Raw genomic sequence first — 27,022 nt, 5'->3', positions numbered from 1 at the left:
TTGAATCACTGTAAAATATGCTCATTGAATTCAATAAGTCCGAGTGAAATCGCGTGAAAAACGTTACATTATATAATGTAACAAATGTTACACTTCATTTAGTAACATTTATTATATTGAAAATAAGCAGAGCAGTATATATATAAGGTGTATTCTTCCTTCTTAGGAAATCGATCTAGGGGTGTAGATGTGGAAAAGCCTCCACCAGTAGTACAAATCCCACCAAGAACATAAATGTGAGCAATAGAGCCGAAGTTATCCAAAATATGTCCAAATTATTGATGCATATCTATAATTGTCTTCTTGTACGAATATAATTTGATGATGATTTTGCTGGGTAATTTTACACATACTGATACTATGTGTAAATCGGGAAGTGTGCTGTATATTTGTGGGAAATTTCATAGGAAAAGAATTTTAAATACGAAAATTAGAATGGGTAAAACAAAATGTTGCTAAATGGACAAGAAAATTTTATTTTCGTTTTATTGTTCTTATTTACTGCTCTTTTGACATGAAATTTGCCACATACATATCTTTGCAGATAATACACATACTAACATTGTAAGAAATACCGGGCGAATGCCTTACTAAATTATATTAATAGAACAACATATTTATAGACATGCGACAATAATTTTGGACATGAGTGTATATTTATCACTTTATTGGACCATAGAAAGAATACAAATCTTAACCGATGCCAAGTACCATTGAAATTCGGAAATCGGAATATAAAATTTGCAACTTTAAATGCTGAGAAGAACTTGTCTGACAAAAGCCTCTGTAGGATATACTGATAGAACTTCTTTTCAGCATATACTAAAGCTGCAAATTTAATTTTTCAATTTTTGGAAATCCATAGAACTTGGTGTCGTTTCAGAGTACCTACATACAAGCTTTCAGTTCTGCCAAAGATAATAAATTACGTATAAAGAAGGGTTTTAGCTAACGGTGAATTTACAAAAAAAGTAAAAACTAAATTTGTAACTATGAAAGAAAATTCTGAAATGATGCCATGTTTTATGAATATTCGAAAATCGGGAAATTAAATTTACAACATTATTGCTGAAAACAAGTTCTATACACTGTCTCCACGAGAGGGGTTTTACTGAGGAGTTCCCTTCAGCACTAAAGCTGCAAATTTCATATTCCGATTTCCGAATTTCAATGAAACTTGAATTTTTTTTAAGCTCTTCCTTCTTTTTGTGGCCCTATGAAGTGATACATGTACGAATACTACTAAAAAAAAAGAGTAGGTTCTATTTTCCACATTTAAGTTTTTAGCAGGATATCCTATTATACTTTTCGAAAATCATTTACAATTATTTTCCTAGTACCTAAAGCGACCATTAGTTAGTGTATTAAATAGTGATAGGGATGAATATTTCATCGTTATCTTTCCGTTAAGTTTCAGATTTTCTCATTTATAGGAAGTACCTTATAAAGTTTATTAGGTTTTAGTGACAGCAACTCAGTAACCGAATAGGAATATGTAATAGTAACATATATTTGTGTCCCTATTATTCTTCACGAACTCCTATAGCTGACATTTTTATAAGTTTCATCCTTTTAAGTTTTATCTTAACTCATGCCAATTGTTTACATTTGACTGGAATTTCAAGTTCCTTGTTTAGTGGAAATACTGTATCCTGCTGTATGTACTTGAAATAATATTTCTGGGTGACAAGATTTAAAACTTTTTCATGTTTACAGGAAGGATACTATAAGTTTGTGAACCTCTTCACAAGTTAATGTTAATATGTGATTTTCCCCTTGCCACTAATCCCCTACCTTGTAGAGGGAAATTCGAAAGTTTCTTTCTTTTTTCTTTTAACTTTACTTTCAGCTTATGCCTATCGTTTATTCTAAATTTCAAGGTTGCGTGTTCCAAAGAAGTACACTACGTATAGGTTTTGAGTCTTACTTTTGTTCCTAATTTCGGATTTTTTTCTTTATTTCTAGTATAAATCCTACACTTGTTCCTAATGTTAACTTTCCCTGTTTATAGGAAGTACTCTATAGAATTTGAAATGTTGTCATAAATAACACAACTATGTGCAATTTTGCCCTTTCGTCCTAATTTTCCTCCTTGGAAAAGGAATTTCCAGTTTTCGGATACTTTTATTTTTCTCAGAAATCCTACATTTGTGCCAAATTTTAACTTTTCATGTCTAGAGGAAGTATCCTAAGGTTTAGAATCATTATCAAAGTAACGCAACTATATGTAATTTTGCGCATGTACCCTAATTTTCTCCTTTAGAAATGGAAATATTTAGTTTTCAAACTTTGTCTTTCCCTTGTCACAAATCCTACTTTTGTGCCAAATTTCAATAACCAACTGAAGCTTTGCTGTATTGAATAACTTACACTAAAATACAAATTGTTGAGCAAAGTAACGTTTATTATAAAATAATAAATGTATGGCAGTTTCGCCAACTAACTGAACGTATTGGCTTCATCAGATACCTTCAATTAGTTGGCGAAACTGTCATACATTTATTATTTTATAATAAACGTTACTTTGCTCAACAATTTGTATTTTAGTGTAAGTTATTCAATACAGCAAAGCTTCAGTTGGTTAATGAAATTTGGCACAAAAGTAGGATTTGTGACAAAGGAAAGACAAAGTTTGAAAACTAAACATTTCCATTTCTAAAGGAGAAAATTAGGGTACATGCGCAAAATTACATATAGTTGCGTTACTTTGATAATGATTCTAAACCTTAGGATACTTCCTCTAGACATGAAAAGTTAAAATTGCATATGCCCACGGTTATGCCGGTTAGGCTAAAGGAGACGGTGATGATGAGTAATGAATGAAATGGTGGAATGAAAAAGTGGGAGGAAACGGAAGAACCCCGAGAAAACCCACCACCCGGTGTTTGTCCACCACAAAGTTCACTTGGCGGGGGCTGGGATCGAACCCTGGACCCCAAGCGCCAGAGGTGAACGCTCTACCACTGAGCCACCGCGGCCCCTCTAAATGTTAAGTTTATATGTCTGTGACAAGTATTCTGTAGCATTTGAATCAATTGAATTAACTATATGTAATTTTGCCCTTATCTCCTAATTTTTTACCTTGCAGTGGTAAATTTCAAGTTTTCGGATATTCCCTTTATTTATATCACTAATCCAACATTTGTGCCAAATTTCAAGTTTCAATGGCTGTTGGAAATACCCTATAGGTTTTGAATAAAGTTACGTCCTATATGTCATTTTCTCTTACGCAATAATTTTCTTTCTTGGGGAAGAATAATTTCACTTTTCGAATTTTATTCCTTCCTTCTAGTTCGGCCTAACTATAAGTTTCCTTGTCCAGGTAGCGTAAGTATAAGTTTCAAGTAACGTAACTACGGAAATTTTGGGCCTTGACTCAAAAGTTTCCTTTTTGCAGGAGTAAATTTGCAGTTTTTCGAAGCGTTTCCACAATTTATATCATTATCCTATACATGCAAAAAATTTCAAGTTTTCATGTCTACTGGAAGTACTCTAGATCTTGAATCAAGTGACGCAATTCTTACTTCTGTTACAAATCCTATATTTGTGCCAAACTTCAAGTTTGCATGTATACATAAACTACCCTATAGGTTTCGAATAAAGTAACGTACCTATATGCAATTTTGTCCTTGCCCTTAATTTTCCTTCTTAGAGGGGCAATTTCTAATTTCCAGAATTTTTGCTTTACTTTTATTACGAATCCTATGTTAGTGCCCAATTTCAGGTCTGCGAAAAGTACTTTATATGTTTAAAATAAAGTCATATAATTTTGGCCTTATTTCCAAATTTTCCTCTATCGAGAAGGAAATTTCCAGTTTTCTAATTTTTTCTATTACATGTATCACATATCCTCATCTGTTCCAGATTTAGAGTTTCCATATCTACAGAGAGTCTCCTAAAAGTTTTTGAATCAAGTGATGTAGTTTTGAACTTGCCACCTAATTATCCTCCTTGGAGAGGGGAATTTCCAGTTTTCAGATAAATTTCCTTTACTTGTATCACAAATCTTACATTTGTGTCAAATTTAAAGTTTCCATTTCTACAAGAAGTACTCTATAAGTCTTGCATTTGCGCTCTAATTTTCCTCCTTAGAGGGAGAAATTTTCAGTTTTCGGATATTTTTCCTTTATTTGAATTACAAATCCTACATTCGAGGCGGCGGTAGCTCAGTGGTAAAGCGTTCACCTCTGGTGCGTGGGATCTTTGGTTCGATCCCGACTCGCGCCGAATTAGCTTTGTGGTGGACAAACACCGTGTGTGAGTTTTTTCTCGGGGTTCTCCAGTTTCCTCCCACTTTCTTCATTGTATCGTTTCATTCATTTCTCATCATCGCCGTCTCCTTTAGCCTCGTCGGCATAACTGTGAGAAGTAAAACTTAAAGATATTATTTCATTTCATTTTCAGAAATCCTACATTCGCGCCAAATTTCAAGCTTCTACGTCTACAGAAAGTCTTCTATAAGTTTTTGAATCAAGTGACGTAATTTTACCCCGCCCTCTAAATGTCCTTGGAGGGGAAAATTTCGAGTTAGAAACGAAACTATGGATGTTCGAAGTATACCTGAGTTGCTTTGAGTAATATACACAGTGTGTGTTGCAGCAAGATAACTTAACTAGTGCACTGCCGTCCGCCTTGATTAATAGTGATGAATATCAAATACTTATTTTTCATTTTCTCTCTACCTTATTTCTACTCCCTTGCTAAGAGAAATTTGGAGTTCTTCTATTTTAGTTGTAGAGTATGTTCTATATTTGTTTAAATTTCAAAATTAGATGATAACAGAGTAAAGTTACAAGTTTCTAATAGTTTACAGAAGGTACATGTTAATGTTTGATTTTGACGTAATCCTAATTTCTTCTTTCCAGAGAGAAATTTGGAGGTTTTGGATCTCTTTTGTTTAATTTGTGTGTCACATTTTAAGTTTTGACATACACAGGAGTACACGCGTGTCAAGTTAGACCAACCACTAACACCAAAACGACCGGAATATATCTCAGAATTATGGGCTATTTATGGGCTAATTAGTTGCTCTAATCCCAATTTTTGGGCTCCTACTGTTTAGCGGGAAATCGGATTTAAAGTGGGCGAGTCCAGCTTGATATCAAGCTAGAACCCCCCATATGGTTAGAATGGTAAGATCGAAAAAATTCAAGCGCCAGAATTATGGGCTATTTATGGGCTAATTAGTTGCTCTAATCCCAATTTTTGGGCTCCTACTGTTTAGCGGGAAATCGGATTCAAAGTAGGCGAGTCCAGCTTGATATCAAGCTGGAACCCCCCCATATGGTTAGAATGGTCCGATCGAAAAAATTCAAACGCCAGAATTATGGGCTATTTATGGGCTAATTAGTTGCTCTAATCCCAAGTTTTGGGCTCCTACCGTTTAGCAGGAAATCGGATTCAAAGTGGGCGAGTCCAACTTGATATCAAGCTAGAACCCCCCATATGGTTAGATGGTCCGATCGAAAAAATTCAAACGCCAGAATTATGGGCTATTTATGGGCTAATTAGTTGCTCTAATCCCAATTTTTGGGCTCCTACGGTTTAGCGGGAAATCGGATTCATAATAGGCGAGTCTAGCTTGATATCAAGCTAGAACCTCCCATACGGTTACGGTTAGAATGGTCCGATCGAAAACATTCAAACGCCAGAATTATGGGCTATTTATAGACCACTTATTTACTTTAATCCCAGTTTTTGGGCTCCTATTGTTTAGTAGGAAATCGGATTTAAAATGGGCGAGTCTAACTTGATATCAAGCTAGAAGACCCAATATGGTTACGGTCAAAATGGTCCGATCGAAAAAATTCAAATGCCATAATTATGGGCTATTTATGGGCTAATTAGTTGCTCTAATCCCAATTTTTGGGCTCCTATTGTTTAGTGGAAAATCGGTTTTAAAATGGGCGAGTCTAACTTGATATCAAGCTAGAAGACCCAATATGGTTACGGTTAGAATGGTCCGATCGAAAAACTTCAAAGGCCAGAATTATGGGCTATTTATAGACCACTTATTTACTTTAATCCCAGTTTTTGTGCTCCTATTGTTTAGTAGGAAATCGGATTTAAAATGGGCGAGTCTAACTTGATATCAAGCTAGAACCCCCAATATGGTTACGGTTAGAATGGTCCGATCAAAAAAATTCAAACGCCATAATTATGGGTTATTAATGGGCTAATTAGTTGCTTTAATTCCAATTTTTGGCCTCCTACTGTTTAGCGGGAAATCGGATTCAAAATGGACAAGTCAAGCTTGATATCAAGCTAGAACCTCCTATTCGGATATGGTTAGAATGGTCCGATCGAAAAAATTCAAACTCCAGAATTATGGTCTGTTTATAGTCTACTTATTTGCTCCTATCCCAATTCTTGGGCTCCTGTTGTTTAGTGGGAAATCGGATTTAAACTGTGCGAGTCTAGCTAGATATCAAGCTAGAACTTCCCATACGGTTACGGATAGAATGGTCCGATCGAAACAATTGAAACGCCAGAATTATGGGCTAGTTATGCGCTTATTAGTTGCCTTAATCCCAATTTTTGGGCTCCTACTGTTTAGTGGTAAATCGGATTCAAAATTGGGCGAGTCTAGCTTGATACCAAGCTAGAACCTCCCATACGGTTAAAATGATGCGATCGAAAAAATTCAAACGCCAGAATCATGGGCTATTTATGGGCTAATTAATTGCTTTAATCTCAATTTTTGGGCTCCTACCGTTTAGCGGGAAATCGGATTCAAAATGAGCGAGTCTAGCTTGATATCAAGCTAGAACCTCCCATACGGTTACGGTTAGAATGATCCGATCGAAAAAATTCAAACGCCAGAATCATGGGCTAATTAGTTGCTCTAATCCCAATTTTTGGGCTCCTACTGTTTAGCGGGAAATCGGATTCAAAGTGGGCGAGTCGAGCTTGATATCAAGCTAGAACCCCCCCCCATATGGTTAGAATGGGCCGATCGCAAAAATTCAAACGCCAGAATTATGGGCTATTTATGGGCTAATTAGTTGCTCTAATCCCAATTTTTGGGCTCCTACTGTTTAGCGGGAATTCGGAAACAAAACAGGCGAGTCTAGCTTGACATCATGCTAGAACCTCCGATTCGGTAACAATGGTCCGATCCAAAAAACTCAAACGCCGGAATTATGGGCTATTTTTTGGTTAATTGGTGCTCTAATTCCGAGTTTGGGGCTGCTACCGTTTAGCAGGAGTTCTTCATCAAATTGTGTGATTTCGCTTAACTTCTAGCTATAAACCTAGTGCTATAAATAATCAAATAATTAAAATGCCGGAATTATGGTTTATTTGTTTTCTAATTAGTTCCTCTAATGTCGATTTTAGTTCTTCTATCGTTCGCAAGAAATCTCATGCAAGATTGGTATTGATTTCTAGATAACGTGGAATGATAGTTGCAAAGTTGCAGTGAGAAAACGTCGATATCTATAACTGAAAATTGATTCTTTTGCATTTTCTGCGAATGCAAATATATATCTCTACTAGTAAATTTATGAAATGTCTTTTCACGTTTATATGTTCAGTGTGTTTGGAAGCAAGTAATGTATATATAGAATTTATGTGGTGAAATATCATATTGTTTTTTTAATATTTTTTTAGTTTATAGGAAATGCCTCTTCATCGTTGCTGGGGCCCGCAATGGCACAGCGGTAGAATGCCGATAAAACCCAAGTACATGGTGTTTGTCAACCACAAAGATCAATTGGCACGATCTGGGATCGAACCAGGAATCACGCACAAGAGGTAAACGCTCTACCACTGTGCAACTGCGGCCTCCAGCAACGGCAAAGAGGCATTTCCTTAGAAAAAAAATGATTTAAAAAATAGTGATATTTCACTATATAAATTCTATATATACACTATTTACTTCAAAACATAATGAACATAAACACGTGTAAAAAGAATTCATGGATTTACTAGTGGAGATATAGATTTACATTTGCGGAGAGTGCAAATAAATCAATTTTCAGTTAATAAACATCGATGTTTTCTCACTGCAACTTTGAAAGTATCATCCCAACTTATCTACAAATCAATACCAATCTTGCTTGAGATATCTTGCTAACGACAGAAGAAAAAACTCGATATTAGAGCAACAATTTAGCAATACAAATAACCCACAATTCCGACGTTTTAATTCTTTTGATCGGAGTGTTATAGCCCTAGGTTTATAGCAAGAAGCTAAACCAAATCTCACAATTTGATAAGGAATTCCTGCTAAAACGTAGCAGCCCCAAACTCGGAATTACAGCATCAATTAGAACATATATTTCTGACGTTTGATTTTCTTCGATTCGAGATGTCTAACCTTATGGAGAGTTTTTACTTGATGTCAAGCTAGACTTCCAGAATTTGTTTCCGATTTCCCACTGAAAGGTAGGAGCCCAAAAATTGGGATTAGAGTAACTAATTAGCCCATACATAGCCCATAATTCTAGCGTTTATTTTTTTTTTCGATCGGACCATTCTAACCATATGGAAGGTTCTAGCTTGATATCAAGCTGCACTCGACCATTTTGAATCCGATTTCCAGTTAAACAGTAGGAGCCCAAAACTTGGGATTAGAGCAACTAATTAGCCCATAAATAGCCCATAATTATGGCGTATGAATTTTTTCGATGCGACCATTCTAACAATATGGGGGGTTCCAGCTTGATATCAAGCTGGACTCGCCCACTTTGAATCCGATTTCCCGCTAAACAGTAGGAGCCCAAAACTTGGGATTAGAGCAACTAATTAGCCCATAAATAGCCCATGATTCTGGCGTTTGAATTTTTTCGATCGGGTCATTCTAAGCGTAACCGTATGGGAGGTTCTAGCTTGATATCAAGCTAGACTCGCTCATTTTGAATCAGATTTCCCGCTAAACGATAGGAGCCCAAAAATTGGGATTAAGGCAACTAATTAGCCCATAAATAGCCCATGATTCTGGAGTTTGAATTTATTTTTTCGATCGGATCATTCTAACCGTAACCGCATGGGAGTTTCTAGCTTGATATCAAGCTAGACTCGCTCATTTTGAATCCGATTTCCCGCTAAACGGTAGGAGCCCAAAAATTGGGATTAGAGCAACTAATTAGCCCATAAATAGCCCATAGTTCCGGCGTTTGAATTTTTTCGATGGGACCATTCTAACAATATGGGAGGTTCTAGCTTGATATCAAGCTAGACTCGCTCATTTTGAATATGATGTCCCGCTAAACGGTACGAGCCCAAAAATTGAGATTAAAGCAACTAATTAGCCCATAAAAGCCCATGATTCTGGCGTTTGAATTTTTTCGATCGGATCATTCTAACCGTAAGCGTATGGGAGTTTCTAGCTTGATATCAAGCTAGACTCGCTCATTTTGAATCCGATTTCCCGCTAAACAGTAGGAGCCCAAAAATTGGGATTAGAGCAACTAATTAGCCCATAAATAGCCCATAATTCTGGCGTTTGAACTTTTTCGATCGGACCATTCTAACCATATGGGGGGTTCTAGCTTGATATCAAGCTGGATCGCCCACTTTGAATCCGGTTTCCCGCTAAACAGTAGGAGCCCAAAAATTGGGATTAGAGCAACTAATTAGCCCATAAATAGCCCATAATTCTGGCGTTTGAATTTTTTCGATGGGACCATTCTAACCATATGGGGGGTTCTAGCTTGATATCAAGCTGGACTCGCCCACTTTGAATCCGATTTCCCGCTAAAAAGTAGGAGCCCAAAAATTGGGATTAGAGCAACTAATTAGCCCATAAATAGCCCATAATTCTGGCGTTTGATTTTTTTCGATCGGACCATTCTAACCATATGGGGGGTTCTAGCTTGATATCAAGCTGGACTCGCCCACTTTGAATCCGATTTCCCGCTAAACGATAGGAGCCCAAAAATTGGGATTAAGGCAACTAATTAGCCCATAAATAGCCCATAATTCTGGCGTTTGAATTTTTTCGATCAGATCATTCTAACCATATGGGGGGTTCTAGCTTGATATCAAGCTGGACTCGCCCACTTTCAATCCGATTTCCCGCTAAACGATAGGAGCCCAAAAATTGGGATTAAGGCAACTAATTAGCCCATAAATAGCCCATGATTCTGGCGTTTGAATTTATTTTTTCGATCGGATCATTCTAACCGTAACCGTATGGGAGTTTCTAGCTTGATATCAAGCTAGACTCGCTCATATTGAATCCGATTTCCCGCTAAACAGTAGGAGCCCAAAAATTGGGATTAAAGTAACTAATTAGCCCATACATAGCCCATAATTCTAGCGTTTATTTTTTTTTCGATCGGACCATTCTAACCATATGGGGGTTCTAGCTTGATATCAAGCTGCACTCGACCATTTTGAATCCGATTTCCAGTTAAACAGTAGGAGCCCAAAACTTGGGATTAGAGCAACTAATTAGCCCATAAATAGCCCATAATTATGGCGTATGAATTTTTTCGATGCGACCATTCTAACAATATGGGGGGTTCCAGCTTGATATCAAGCTGGACTCGCCCACTTTGAATCCGATTTCCCGCTAAACAGTAGGAGCCCAAAACTTGGGATTAGAGCAACTAATTAGCCCATAAATAGCCCATGATTCTGGCGTTTGAATTTTTTCGATCGGATCATTCTAACCGTAACCGCATGGGAGTTTCTAGCTTGATATCAAGCTAGACTCGCTCATTTTGAATCCGATTTCCCGCTAAACGGTAGGAGCCCAAAAATTGGGATTAGAGCAACTAATTAGCCCATAAATAGCCCATAGTTCCGGCGTTTGAATTTTTTCGATGGGACCATTCTAAATATGGGAGGTTCTAGCTTGATATCAAGCTAGACTCGCTCATTTTGAATATGATGTCCCGCTAAACGGTACGAGCCCAAAAATTGAGATTAAAGCAACTAATTAGCCCATAAAAGCCCATGATTCTGGCGTTTGAATTTTTTCGATCGGATCATTCTAACCGTAAGCGTATGGGAGTTTCTAGCTTGATATCAAGCTAGACTCGCTCATTTTGAATCCGATTTCCCGCTAAACAGTAGGAGCCCAAAAATTGGGATTAGAGCAACTAATTAGCCCATAAATAGCCCATAATTCTGGCGTTTGAACTTTTTCGATCGGACCATTCTAACCATATGGGGGGTTCTAGCTTGATATCAAGCTGGATCGCCCACTTTGAATCCGGTTTCCCGCTAAACAGTAGGAGCCCAAAAATTGGGATTAGAGCAACTAATTAGCCCATAAATAGCCCATAATTCTGGCGTTTGAATTTTTTCGATGGGACCATTCTAACCATATGGGGGGTTCTAGCTTGATATCAAGCTGGACTCGCCCACTTTGAATCCGATTTCCCGCTAAAAAGTAGGAGCCCAAAAATTGGGATTAGAGCAACTAATTAGCCCATAAATAGCCCATAATTCTGGCGTTTGATTTTTTTCGATCGGACCATTCTAACCATATGGGGGGTTCTAGCTTGATATCAAGCTGGACTCGCCCACTTTGAATCCGATTTCCCGCTAAACGATAGAAGCCCAAAAATTGGGATTAAGGCAACTAATTAGCCCATAAATAGCCCATAATTCTGGCGTTTGAATTTTTTCGATCGGATCATTCTAACCATATGGGGGGTTCTAGCTTGATATCAAGCTGGACTCGCCCACTTTGAATCCGATTTCCCGCTAAACGATAGGAGCCCAAAAATTGGGATTAAGGCAACTAATTAGCCCATAAATAGCCCATGATTCTGGCGTTTGAATTTATTTTTTCGATCGGATCATTCTAACCGTAACCGTATGGGAGTTTCTAGCTTGATATCAAGCTAGACTCGCTCATATTGAATCCGATTTCCCGCTAAACAGTAGGAGCCCAAAACTTGGGATTAGAGCAACTAATTAGCCCATAAATAGCCCATAATTCTGGCGTTTGAATTTTTTCGATCGGACCATTCTAACCGTAACCGTATGGGAGGTTCTAGCTTGATATCAAGCTGGACTCGCCCACTTTGAATCCGATTTCCCGCTAAACAGTAGGAGTCCAAAAATTGGGATTAGAGCAACTAATTAGCCTATAAATAGCCCATAATTCTGGCGTTTGAATTTTTTCGATCGGACCATTCTAACCATATGGGGGGTTCTAGCTTGATATCAAGCTGGACTCGCCCACTTTGAATCCGATTTCCCGCTGAACAGTAGGAGCCCAAAAATTGGGATTAGAGCAACTAATTAGCCCATAAATAGCCCATAATTCCGGTGTTTGAATTTTTTCGATCGGACCATTCTAACCATATGGGGGGTTCTAGCTTGATATTAAGCTGGACTCGCCCACTTTGAACCCGATTTCCCGCTAAACAGTAGGAGCCCAAAAATTGGGTTTAGAGCAACTAATAGCCCATAAATAGCCCATAATTCTGAAATATGTTCCGGTCGTTTTGGTGTTGGTGGTTGGTCTAACTTGACACGCGTCAGGAGTACCATATAGTAATTGGAATATTTTCTTAAGTGACGCAACAATATGAAATTTTGGAGAAAGTTTTCAGTTCTCGGGTTTTCCTTTATTTCTGTCACAAATATTACGTTTATACCAAATTTCCAATTTTCATGCTGACCTTATAGGTATTGAATCCTTGTCGAGGTAACTAACTATATTTAATTTCGCCCTTACCTCCTAATTTTACTTTCGGAGGGGAATTTCCAGTTTTAGGAATTTTTCTTTACTTGTATCACAAATCCTCCCCTTGTGCCAAATCTTAAGTCCCAATATCTATTGAATGTTTCATGTAGGTTTTGAATCAAGTCACGTAATTATATGTATATTTTACTTTACCTCCTAATATTCCTCCTTGGAGGAAAAATTATCAGTTTTCGGAATTTTAGTTTGTTTGCATCACAATAATATGTTTCTGCTAAATTTCAAGTTTTCAGATTTACTGGGAGTGCCCTATATGTTTTGAATCAAGTGACGTAATTGTACTGCCCTTAGCCTCCAATTTTCCTTCTTTGAAGGGAAAATTACCAGTTTCCGGAGTTTCCTTTATTTGTGTTACCAAGCCTACGTTTGTGCCAAATTTCAAGTTTCCATGGGTACTGGGAGTACCCTATAGTATTTGAATTAAGTGACGTAATTACATGTAATATCCTCCCTGCCCCTAATGTATTTCCTAGAAAAGTATCCGTTTTCGGATTTTTTTCCCTCTCTCTGTGTGTCATAAATTCTACAATTGTGCCTAATTTCAAGTTTCCATGTCTGCAAAACGTATCCTACAGGTTTTGACCTCGCTTCCTAATTTTTCCTTATTCGAGGGGTAAAATTCTATATTCCAGTTCTGTGTATCATATATGCTACATTTTTGTCAAATTCTAAGTTTCCATGTCTACAAGAAGGACCCTATAAGTTTTTAATAATCAAGTGACATAATTATGTAAATTTGGGACTTTACCCTATCATTCTTCCTTGTGAGGGAAATTTCCAGTTTTCGGACTTTTCACTTTATTTATGTTACCAATTCTACATTTGTGGTAAATGCTAAGTTTCTAAGTCTGCTGGAAGTACCCTATACGTTTTAAATCAAGTGACGTAACCATGTGTAATTTTTACAATGCTCCTAATTATCCCCCTTAAAAGGGAAAATTTTCAGTTTCCGGATTCTGTCTTGTATGGCAAGTCCTTTATTTCTGCCACATTTAAAGTTTCCCTGTCTACAGTAAGTACTCTATACGTTTTTAATCAAGTCACGTAATTTTGGCCTTCCCCTTACGTTTTCTCCTTGGAGGAGAAAATTTCTAGTTTTCAGATTCTTTTCCTTTATTTTATCATAAATCCTACACTTGTGCCAAATTCTAAGTGTTCATGTCTGCAGGAAGTACCAGATAGATTTTTGACGTAATTTTGGCCCTGCCCGTATTTTTCTAGCTTGGAGGGAGAAATTTTCAGCTTTCTCTCTCTTTTTTTCCCCTTTTATCTGTATCACAAATCCTACATTTGTGTCACATTTCATCTTTCTATGCCTACAGGAAATATCCAATAGTTTTTGAATCAAGTGAATTAAGTTTGGCCTGGCCACCTATTTTTCACTTTGGAGGGGGACGTTTGTAGTTTTCGGTATTTTTTCTTTGCTTCTATCACAAATTTTACATTTGTGCCAAATTTTAAGTTTCCATGTCTGCAGAAAGTGCCACATAGGTTTTGATAAATGAGTGAGTGCAAGGGCGCCGATACCTTCTGCATCTGAATGCCCCCCCCCCCCAAATTTAGAGAAATCGGCGCCCTTCAGTGAGTGTCAAAATTTGGGAGTTTAGGAGGATTTCATGACCCTCTATCTTTTAAATGGGTGGAATAAAATATTTAATATTTATAAAGGACATGGCCGGAATCAGGTTAATTTTCGTTGTACATCTTTCTGACAAGGCAAATTATGGATGTTCGAAAAATGTTTGTAATATACTGGAACTTGGCTTGGCGCACTGTCATGTGACTTGATCTTACCTACTTGGAGCGCTGTGTGTGACAACTTGCCTTCAGGTTTGACTGGGAAGACGGTTATTTGATTAATTAAAGCAGCTTGCATTTCAATATGAAGTAGCAACAAAAATAAGTTGCCAGAGAATGCGCGAGTGTACAGCACGTATGAACCCTGCGGGAACGCAATAATGATTGCTAAGAGTTACATCATCCAAACACACTAGTTTGTCGTGAACGGAATTATCATAAATCGTATCACCGGGAAGGCCCCCCATGACGGATACAGCTCTTAAACTTGTTTCATGAAATCAAGTTTTACAGTTTCGTGCTAGTATACAAAATACGGAGAATTTGTATGACGTAGGAAAAAGTGATACGCACAATGCCCATTGATTCTATGTTGCTCTTAGAGATGTTTAAGTGGTTGCTGTTAAGTACAAAGAAAAATAGGACGTAAAATTGTTTAATAATAATAATAATAATAATAATAATAATAATAATAATAATAATAATAATAATAATAATAATAATAATAATAATAATAATAGGCTAATAATAAACGATATGCGAAAATTGATACATCGTGTGTAGTGCAATCACAAACAAATACTCGTGATGTGAAACCACTGAAACAATGCAGTCTCCAGTGTGACATAAAGAAGAATGCTTCTGCGTGTTCAATATCTGACAGACCTGGTATAAGTGATTCTCAAGAAATACCAATTGGTGACAATGTTCCTGTTAGAATTCAACAAAAAGGGAATTTTGTTTAACAAATAACCCTATAAAAGCACGCAAAAGAAGAAGGAATAAAAACGTGTCCTTTGTATAGCAGACGATTGATGATTGAATTGAATTTTCGGGCCGTGGTGGCTCAGTGGTAGAACGTTCACCTCTGGTGCTTGGAGTCCCGGGTTCGATCCCAGCCCCCGCCAAGTGAACTTTGTGGTGGACCAACACCGTGTGCGTGGGTTTTCTCGGGGTTCTCCCGTTTCCTCCCACTTTCTTCATTCCACCATTTCATTCATCCCTCATCATCACCGTCTCCTTTAGACTAACCGGCATAACCGTGGGACGTAAAACTCAGAGATTTCATTTCATTTTCATTTTGAATTGAATTTTGAGTTTAACATCCCGTTCAGTAATGAGCCTTTATGAGACGGGGACCTACAGCTTAACGTGGGATTCGAACAACATGAGCCCCCGCCGGAAATCGAACTCGGTCTTTCACGTCAAAGGCGTGTGCTCTATCCACATATCCACTAGGAGAACTCTCGACGCTTGATAATGTAGATGAGATATTGTTAGATTTAATCGTATGTAAATTGCTGAAACCCATGAACACCACAGAAGGATTTGTATTAACACAAAGCTTGTAATGTGCATTAACCGACTACTTGAGCTTGAATGGAAGACACCACTAAACATTAGATAACTTTTTAATGTATTCCAATTCAATATTAATTAAGTCTTCGGTTGTTATTAAAGACATAGATTAGTGTTGTACAAATAAAGGAGAAAAGTTGCTCGATTACTGTAATGGCATGATTGCAGGGTTTTAGTTTATTCAGATATTTGTTGCTGGAAAAAGTACAGTATATTGGGAAACTTAAATTGTCTCATTTCAATGTAGATATCTTCAATAGAGAATAATTCAATCTCTGAGAAAGGTTGAAAAGTATTTGTAAATGAGTCAGTAATATTTGTTACGATATGTGTAACGTTTCTTATTACGAAGATGTTACTGTTTTTCTAAAGGCAAAGGTTTCTATTAAGAGAAACTTTTTTTAAAAATTTGTATATTTTTTTTTACATTATGAAAAATATCATGCTCGCTTCAAATGACAAAGCAGTAAAGCACGTAAATTATCTTTTTCATCTCGTTCTCGAGAATTCTTGTTAATGCATGTAGCGTTCGTTTCTTACATAATGTTTCATCTTCGGTATGTCTTTAAATGTAAAACCAAGGTCATGAGCACCCTCCCTGTTGGTCTAGTGTCTAGAATAGTGGTTCTCAAACTTGTTGTTACTGCGACCCACATTAAATAGTTAAAAAGTATTTTGTGGCCCACCTATTTTTATTCAAATACATACTGACATTCTACGTAATGGTGGTGGTGTATTACAAACAATTAAATTTTGTATATCATATCTCTAATTCCAGTTCAATCAATAACAGGCCGAACGACTGATTAACATGAAATTTATTTTGGGATGTTGTGAATACTCCGAGCGACCACGATTATTACAAAGTAGAGTTCGATGATTAAATATTAATTAATAAAAATTTAGTTGATTTCTTTTATGTCTATCGCAAATATCTCACTTTCAAATTAAATTGCAATGTAAATTTATGAGTAGGCCTATAGTGGCCCTGTCGGTACAAGAATATCAGTCGGTGACGATCGAGGAAGTGTAATGTAAATTCTTTCTCAGTAATTGTATCATATGAAATTGTACACAGGTGGAAAAGGTTAAAATGTTGCCATAGAAAGGAACACAGATCTAACACTACTCCAGACCAATACCCTACTCAGCTCACCCACTATCTTTTCATTTTAATCCAGCATCTCTACTGACTGTATAGTAGGACAGGGCTCTGAACTCTGAATAACCACTTAGTTTTCACCCCGTTAACAAACGCTTCCAATTTTCGTTTTCTGAATAATACTTCATAACATATGATTCTGCATCAAAATACAATTTTCACAATTAAAAGGAAAAACTTCTCTCGACCCACCAATGGGTCGCGACCCACACTTTGAGAAACACTGGTCTAGACCGTGTGCCTTCGGTAAACGTTGTTCCCAGTTCGATTTCCGGTAAGAAAGTACAAAAATTTAATTTCACAATCATTCACTTCTCTTAAATCTAAATCTACGCTCACTCGGTCCTGCACGTCACGTAGTAATGGATAAAAGAATCGTAAGGCTAATTCATAAAAGTAAGCAATTTTCTTCTCTGCCCTGCAAGACTTTTTTTCTGTAAATTTACAGGATTCTGCTGCCATTCCATTATTGTTTAATCTAGTATAACGCAAGAAATAGTTAAGGGGCCGCGGTGGTTCAGTGGTAGAATGTTCACCTCTGGTGCATGGGATCCCTGATTCGAACCCAGCTTGCGCCAAGTGGACTTTGTGGTGGAAAAACACCATGTGTGTGGGTTTTCTCCGGGTTCTCCCATTTCCTCCCACTTTTTCATTCCACCATTTCATTCATTTCTTATCATCACCGTCTCCTTTAGCCTAGCCTGCATAACCGTGGGACGTAAAACTCAAAGATTTCATTTCATTTTCTTTTGCAAGAAATAGTTAATATTAAAATAATTGGCACTTAAGATAATATTACGATAAATCACTTTTTAATTTCAACCAATTATAGGGTAGTCCAATGGTTCTCAACCGACGTGTCGCGACACATTGGTGTGTTACGAAGATTTCTAAAGTGTGTGGCGAAATTTTAGAATTTAAAAATCATAAACAATTTAATAATAATTAATTAGAAGGAGATAGACTGTACCAGTCAACTCCTCCAACGGCAACAATGATGCTCAGTGCTACATAGAGTCATTATAAATACTAATAGGTTTCAGTATAATAAGACATTATTATTAGTATTGTTATTATTTATAATAATAATATCAAACAAGTGTGGTGCGATGTCCTGCAAGTTCATTAAAGTGTGTCGTCAGTCAAAAAATGTTGAGAATCACTGGGGTAGTTACTGCTTTTGGTTGTAATTGAATAACGCCACGCAAGAACTTTTCCTTGTGATTCATATTAGCTTTGGGCTTAAACTCTAATAGTAAATTATCTTAACTACCCTTACCTTGCTATCTTGCGGAATTAGCACACTTCACGATGGAAACCGTGACTTGTAGCTTCTCAACTTCTCGTATACAACGTAACAAACTGCAGAAAACGAAAACTGTGAGGATTTTTTTTGTACTTTATAAAACCTAAACTTGGAAGTATAAAGCCAGCAACTAACCTATGAACACTCAATAACAAGAATGTATTCATCAATTTGCATTTCAACATAGACACGAGGATAGCAACTTCCTCGCCGTTGGATGCTATGCCTCCGGCGTTTCGATGGGTTTGGCGAGGTCAACGTATACGTACTTCATTGCCTTCATTTCGAGGAGGAAAATAACTTGAACAATTCCGTTTGGTAATCCATCCACAATAATAAAAAAAAGTGAATTTATCTTTATTGGGCGGGCAGCAGGTCGCTTTTATAAGTAGTATTTCCATACTTTTGTGTTAATAACATTCAATAGTAAAATCGCCATCATTTGTGTTTTGGCATCGCTGGTTTTGTACTTGCTGAAAGCTGACAAGAAAGATTCGACTTAATATACGCTTCAATTAAAATGCAGTATTGATATTCGCGTTATCTTACAAACTATTCGCTTTAGAAATGCATCAGTACGCGAAGCCTTATAGCACGCTGTCCGTCCGTCCGTCTGTCTGTTGGCAGGAATCAGTGCAAACATTGTAGAGGTGAGGAGTTTTTTTAAAAAAAATAAATGGATTAAGTTTCACAAGAATAAATTCCATCTCTCCATTAACCCTCCATTTAAACCAGAAGTGGTAGAAAGCAACAATTTGCGGTTACAACGTTGTTGGTCATGGAGTTATTGTAGGTTACAGTTGTTGTAAGCTACAGGTAATCCAAAGGAAGTTGGCTCTTCGAATTCACTCACAAGTAAACATTACGTTTGGGTGAATCGAGTTGCTGACTGAGACACATATGAGAAAGTAGTACTAAATGTGGTCAGTATTTCTGTGAAGTTGTAGGTGCGAAGCTCCAGGGGTTTAGGAGATACACCTACCAGAACATCACATAGAAGTACAGAATAGTCTTCATACAGTTGGAGGTAAAAATCCGCCATTCTGAATCAGACAAAAGTTTTAAACAAAACGCATAACATTGACATCTTATTAATAGCAAATTTTACTATAAATCCAACGGTATAACCATTCTTGCTGTATCATTAACATGGTCGCCATCAAGGCAACTCTTACCACAGACCTAATATTTATCCACCTGCTTTTTATTTAATTATTATCATTAACACAAATTTTACAAGGTGGGGTAAAGGACTAATACATATGCTGCAACAATATTTAATTTCCCTGTAACTTTTTACCAATTGCGCGTAAATCAAAATTAATGTCACCATTGTTATTCTGAATAAATTTGCGCCTTAAATCATGTATCACATGACCCTATTCCTATTTTAAAAACTTAACCTTAATTCAAAATGGCGGATTTTAAGATGGCCGCCGTCGGGTATACCCTTACTATATGACTTCCCCCTAGTCCTAATATGTACCCATATATTTGTTATTCACCTTTTGTCGTTACAAGAGGTCTTACAGGGCTTTTACCTCCAACTGTATGAAGACTATTCTGTACTTCCATGTGATGTTCTGGTAGGTGTATCTCCTAAACCCCTGGAGCTTCGCACCTACAACTTCACTAAAATATTGACCACATTTAGTACTAATTTCTCATATGTGTCTCAGTCAGCAACTCGATTCACCCAAACGTAAGGTTTACTTGTCAGTATTTTTTTATAAACCGTAAGAAGGGGTACTTTGCACATCAGGGGTTACTTTCCACAAAACATGAAAAGAGTTGCACAGTCCTCTGTCGGTAAAACCATGAACTGTAAAGAGAAAGTTTCGACTGCCACCTTAAGATAGAATATCGTGTGCACCGTGTGCACCAACGAAGTTTAAACGAGCGTTCAGTCAAACGCGTTCAACATTAAACTTTCAAGTTTAAACGTGGTTCCAGAACTTTTGTTGCACCATTGAAAGTCGACGTTCAGTACATCTCGTTTAAGTTAACTTCGGTCAATTTGTAAAATCGACTCTGATTTGTTGTCCTCTTTTGTCTCTAATCTTCATTAAACAAAGTAATAAATGAAGAAAACATACCGCGTGCCGGTCTTTTCGACTTTCGAGATTGTGTGCATAGAGTTGTGAGTAGTCTAATTTTAGTTATCGTAATTGTGATGGAAAACATAATGAAACCACGAGAAAAAAATCGAACACGAGAAATGTAATTTCATTAGTGGGAAAATACAAAGACATTATTGAATCTAAACAGACTGACTTGGATCAACGAAGTTTAAACCCCCAAATTCGGCCGTTTAAGCTAAAACCAAGTTTATCCAGCACTTGACCGAGGCTTAACCTTGAAATTTATTGGTAGACATTTTCACCGAGCTAGGTTATGATCCTCATTCAACAGTTGAACTTCGTTGGTACACACGGCCATAATACGGCACGTTGGTGTATTTTGGCTATAATATTGGCGCTTAACTTCAGTTCTAATTACCCGGAGGGTTTGTTGTTCTAGAAGTATGAAAAGCAGTTACTGTAAAGGCCTACAAAATTTGAAAGATATCACTTACAAGAATGTCCGTCAAAGTTAAGTCAGTTTCGTGGAATACTACTGTGTATAACGGTACTTTGAAACAATAGTTGAAATTAAAGTATGAAACGTTTTAAAGTCATAAAAACGACAAAACTGGGAGCAGGCTGTTTTAGCCTCTAATCGGGGTTACTTTACACCGGTCCAAAGTAACCCCTTAGATAGGAAATTACTACTGCTGGTACCTCCTGCCTTCTAATTTTAGGTAAATTCCCTATTTAAGTAGATGCCGGAATGGATTTCTTGTTTGCAAATAAATTACGAACAGTAGCGGATCCAGAAAATTAGTTTGAGAAAAGCTTTACTCAGAAAAAGCTTAGTTCTTTTTAGAAATCACTAGACTTTTGGGAAAACTTGAAACTTATTCGCATACGATTGACTAACATATATTTAAAAAAGAAAAGAGAGAGAGAGAAAGAAAGAAATCGTGCAATTTGGGTGGGCTTAGCCTCAAAGCCCCAAACCACATAAATATTCTATACTGATTACGTTTGGGATGATATTCTTGGGCATAGACAAAGAGCAACCAAGGCAAATCGGTTCACGGATATGTTTTCTGTTCCTGGGTTCGCATTTTTGTGTGACATATACTAAACTATCAGAATGCGGTTCCTGTGCCAGTACTATAATTTTCTTTACAAATATCGATAATTCATACTAAGTACTGATACCAGTATCGTCATTCTAATATCAATATTTGTAGACTGCATGCAGCTTTGTGTAGGAAGTAAAATGAGTAAATACTAAAAGGAAAAACATTGCACAGAAACGTTATGTTCGTATGTTAAACATACTTTTTTGTATATACCTATGAGGTTACTTTGCACCAAAGTTTATATTTCAATATCTATGGTCATACTGAATGTTTACTAATGCACTTGCACAAATGTTTTCCTTATATGTCTAGCTATTATAGGTTTAAAATACAGCGCTCTAAATCGTTACGTTTGTAAGTTACATGCGATTTTCTTTAAAATTCCTTAATTCTGGTGCAAAGTACGATCTTACGCCAATTAAAAGTAAAGGAGTTACTTGAAATTATGTTAGTCCATAAGCATGCATGTACTATTGAACATAAAACACATAAGACATATTTTTTCTCTCTCTACAGAAAGCTGCAGCATTCTTTGTTGATATCTAGTTGACAAGAAAGTGTATAAGAAGATACATTTGCCGCCAACAGTGCAAAACTATTGCCTAATTGGGTAGTGTAATCAAACACATATTTATTTAATTCGAAGACATGGGATATATATATATATATAATCACTCTTGATATTCCTGGTCAGACAGTAGTGTGATACTTACAAGGCACATTCGTGAAGGGTTCCCTCGGGATTCGTGTAAAATTGATTCAGATGCAAAGTTCTCCGCGGCTCAATGTGTGTTGTATTAATTTTATTAGCCCATACCGATAATTTCATATTTATGAGCCTTCATATATCCGGAATTCAATTATAAACTACTCTAATGCTCAGACACAAAATTACTTTTAGTTTCTTTAGATGTAACTGGGTATGAATGTGGGCATATGCAAAACAAATTGGATCAAGTACTGCTTTCCTGACACATGTTGCACACCCCGGCCGCCATCTTGGATTCAACTTTCTGTTTTTCAAATGAAAATGGGTGCAAGGGATACATCAAATTCATATAGGAGAGATGGGGGCACTATGAAACAAGGGGTACAGTGAAACAAAGAAGTATCCGCCAAAACCATAAACCGGAAAGTTCTGGTATTTCTGGGTTGGCAACGTTGCACACATAGCCACATGACATTCCAGTTTACAAATGGCCGTCGTTAGTGGAAGTAGCGTAAGAAGGAAAAATAAAATTTCCATAGCTGAAAGTAATTTTTCGGCATCTTGGTTATCTCGTTGTTTTGTATAATGAACGAAGCACATCGGCAGGATTTCCTGTGTGGTTTTAAGAAGAATATTTCTCCTTACAAGGTAAGTAAACATTGATGATTTCAGTCACTTTGTTTTGAAGCACAGTGCTTTTATTCGTACAAAAGTGAAGGAGGGGCACAATGAAACAAACAGTTCTGGGGCGGAATGAAACGTTTCAATGTACCCAGTGGAACTGTTTTATTGTACCCGCATATAGCCGTCATATAATAGATACACAAGCAAAATGCTGTGTGAGGTACAAGGTAATGCCATAAATGGCAACGAAGATTATTTCTCAAGTTACAAAGCGTCATTTTTCGTTTTGTATCGTTTACTTTGTGAAAGAAAACGTAAAAAAAAAAAAAAAAAAAAAAAAAGTAGTAGTAAACGAAGAAAAGAGCAATGTAGAGGAGTCGCTAAAATTAATTCTCTTTGAACGAGGGCGATTACTAAACAACACCTACTAATTGAAATCCAGATTATTCTCCAATAAAGTAAATTCCAATAAACTTTCTTGTTATTGTTCGTCCCTCAATGCATACTCATCTCATTGTTAATTATCCCATATCGGACTCCCGAAGAAAACTCATCGAAACAACTTATTGACCGTGCCAATAGCGACTACTCTCAGTCATGACTCCGTTTTCTTTCATTCAGAAATAGAAAAGAAAGAGAAGAAAGTAGAAGGGTAAAAGAAGGAGATAGAAAAAGAAGAAAGAAAAAGAAATAGGGTATTTTAATAAGAAACAGATTACTGGATAATTCCGGAAATATAGTAAAAGGTCGGGAAAGTCGTTGAAAGATGAATCATTCTAAATGTTATTAACGACTAATCAATTTTGGAATGCTTCGGAATAGACACATGTTCCCTCATACCACCCAGACCTAGCTCCAGGCACCACGATCGTGGGGTTGCCCAGACCTAGACCTGGAAACGAGAAAAGTGAAATCATTCTTTGTACTGTTATTCCAACCGGTGATTGATAACCATCCAGCATCTGAACTCTGTTCTCTAGGATCGACCACACATATGAATTAGCCAAGAAAGAAAGAAAAAAAATCAAACTTATAAACTCAATATAAATTTATGTATCGTATCAATAAGAATTTCAACTTCCTGGAAGAAAGATGTCGTATTTAGGCTCATCCTGCTATTTTTGTTTCACTCCTAGAGCCGATTTAAACCATTAGTAGCGGTCCTTCGTGACCTAGGTTATTTACCTTAACACATATATTAAAACATGACACATATATTACAGATGTTAATATGACAAATGATATCACTAAAATTACTTAAATTAAATCTATCATACATTCACACGCTCACTCACTCAGGACAGTGTATATGTTTAAAGGAAACCAACTAACTACAAAGATACAAATAGTTTATTACATTCATAGTGAAAAGGAAAAATAATTACAAAGAAAATCTTAAAAGCACAAGTTCTTGGTTATATATTAATAGAGTACATAGTGTTATATTTTAGTAAATTTGTATATATTCAATCATATTGACAAATGGAAAGAAAAAAAAATAATTACATGTATTATATCTTAGGCATGCTAAAGCAAAATTATGATTTGCGACATACGCAAAGGAGACACTTATTTCACTTTTTAAAAAAAATATAGACAAAGAGGAAAGAAAAGGAAAAAAACTTTTAGATGTATTAGGACTTATGAGTCTCTACCTCACATTGAGAAATAAAATATTAATAATTCTGAGCGTTCAAATCACAAATCACGCACTACTCGTAGTGTCCAGAACATTTCGCTCCATTTAACTTAGTTTATGTTTATATATATCTATATCTATATCTATATATATATATATATATATATATATATATATATATATATATATATATATATATATATATATATATATATATATATATATATAACTATTGGTTTACAAAAACCATTCATCGACTATATTTAGTTTGCAACTCTTAGCAGTTTATATCTGCACTCGCACACTGCGACGTTTATACCCATCTAGGGATTTCGAAAAAATCACTTTCGCCAGAGGATGTTTCTCCTCTTAGACAGTCCATTTCCAAACTTATTAATTGAATAATTTCAAGTTATTTGTTCAACACTGGGACACGTCATGAGACCTTTCCTTAGGATCACTTTCGTATATATGTATACATGGTTCGGATTTAAAACGATCTTCCACAGGTGTACGGAGTGTGATGGTTTAAATTGAGGATAAAAAAAAAACTGGTCAAGTCACAGGATACATATGCAGGTGAGAAGGATTCAAGGTGCACCTTCCACAATGGTTTTAGGTTGGTAGTTCAGGGATAATATTCATCATGATGTGGGTTACGTTTAGACCTGCCGTTACTTTTTAATACATGCCATTAAATAATTACATAGGTTATCATTTACATCTATTCAGAAGAAAAGGAAAATTACTTGAGTGCACGGCGGTATTCTTGACAAAATCTACATTCTTATATTTGTCGGAAAACTTACTGGTAAACTATAGCAACCAATACACGTTTGGGGGGGGACAGACACGAGCGCTCTTACATATATTCATATAATACATTTAATATCATACTTTTACTTTAAAATCATATTCACATACTAAGTACATATACATTTCGACGTATTCATTTCTCTATATATATATGTTTATTATAAATGCGCACACATTTAAATTAATCACCCCAACAATAATTTTTGAAAAGGTTGCAAACATTGTCCAAGAAAACAAATGACTTCCGACATTACATATGAAAAAAAATGATTTTACCTGATACCGCGCATCTATAAATTTTAACTTTCATATATTCAATTAGTGCTTAAATAATTTAAAAAAAAACTTTGTGAGGCAGGCACGTAACATAGAACATTCCTAAAGATATAACTAGATAACCTAAAATACAATTTCTGGGCCCAGATCAACTACAAGATAATCGAAAACCAAAACAGAAAAGGAAAGTGACCAATGGATTAAAAAAAACTTAAGGGGACGACGGTGAAAGAACGTAATTGAAGTGTCGTCAAATATGAAGTCTTTGTTCATTTCGGCGATAGGTCAAAATGTGATGGAGGACCCAATCACTATCTACTTTATCCATGAATCGTGTCTTGCAACGTCTCAGCTGGTAATTTCAGTTCAGAGTTGTACGTTAAATAAATCGTAAGCGACAAGTTCAAAATCGGGGGGGAGGTTGAAAAATTAAAAAAAACTTGAAGAAATGAAGACAGAGAGAGAGATAGAGAAGAAGGAAGACGAAGAATAGGGGCGCCAAAGACTTAAGTGAGAAATAACTAACGCTACAAGATAGAAGTCGAATTTCGCTCTCAACAAATCCATAGCCAAAATATTCTTAATATGCCAAAAGGGTGGTCTACTAAATACGTAACCTAGGGGGCGCCCTGCTGCCAAGGATGCAAGTCTGTGTCCATCAGATCCCAATCCCACAAGAGTTTGCTTGTAAGATTGAAATCTGAGCCCCGTATCTGGCCCAAACCAGCAGGATCCCGGAATCCTCCGGAAGGTTAGAGACGGCGTTAATTTAGAATTTCAAAAGAAAAAAAATCATCCGACCTCTTGAAAACTAGAAGATTCCAGAATAGTAATGAAATTAGAATAATAGCTAAGATATCCCTAATTAGTGATTTGCCAAAATAAAAAAAAATTAAATAAACTGAATTTCGGATCGGTGATTTCTATGGCCAAACCTCACCGATAGCTCCCCTTCGCAGAATGCGCTAAATTCTGAGGCATCGATTAATTTCCATCACTATCTAGTTTGGAAACTAAGAAAACGAAAATATTCAAGGGGGAGAGGTCGATGCCCGGGTACGGTATAATAAATTTTAATAACTAATTGTTTTGATTCTGTAACCCTGTCAGAGCTGTCGCCTCCATGAACATTGTAAGCTAGCCCGAGTAGGTGACGTGAAGAAAAAAAATCTCACGGAGCAGGATATTCTATTTTTAAAACCGACCAGAAAATATAATTCACTACAGCCCTGTTGTATAACTACTACTGTCTTTTCATAATTTATTATTCAATATGTCTAGTCAGCGATTATATGATGCTACCCATTCTATCAGATGGTATTACTATGGTTGATTATTACTATAACCCATTAAACTACAAAGTATTACCATAGTCCGACTATATATCGCCCTCCGGTCCGCGTGATATTATGCTGCAGGGGTCAGAACCCGAGATGTTTGTAGCTACACGTATCTATTCAATATATATATATAT

The 27,022-nt window shown here is 36.5% G+C and overlaps 1 protein-coding gene across 1 annotated transcript in view; it reads right to left on the bottom strand.

Annotated features, from left to right (window-relative positions):
* LOC145681522 (hemolymph lipopolysaccharide-binding protein-like) overlaps positions 1 to 18,535 on the bottom strand; it is a 77,903-nt gene extending 59,368 nt beyond the window's left edge. The window contains exon 1 of the mRNA XM_081753166.1: positions 18,268 to 18,535. The gene's annotated coding sequence lies outside the window, so the exon portion shown is untranslated. The remainder of the gene's footprint in view (positions 1 to 18,267) is intronic.
* Positions 18,536 to 27,022: the final 8,487 nt, after the last annotated feature.

Source organism: Thermobia domestica, chromosome 3 (assembly GCF_964235325.1).
Source record: "Thermobia domestica chromosome 3, izTheDome1.hap1.1, whole genome shotgun sequence".
Lineage (NCBI taxonomy): Eukaryota > Metazoa > Arthropoda > Insecta > Zygentoma > Lepismatidae > Thermobia > Thermobia domestica.
This window is presented reverse-complemented; position numbering and strand designations above follow the sequence as displayed.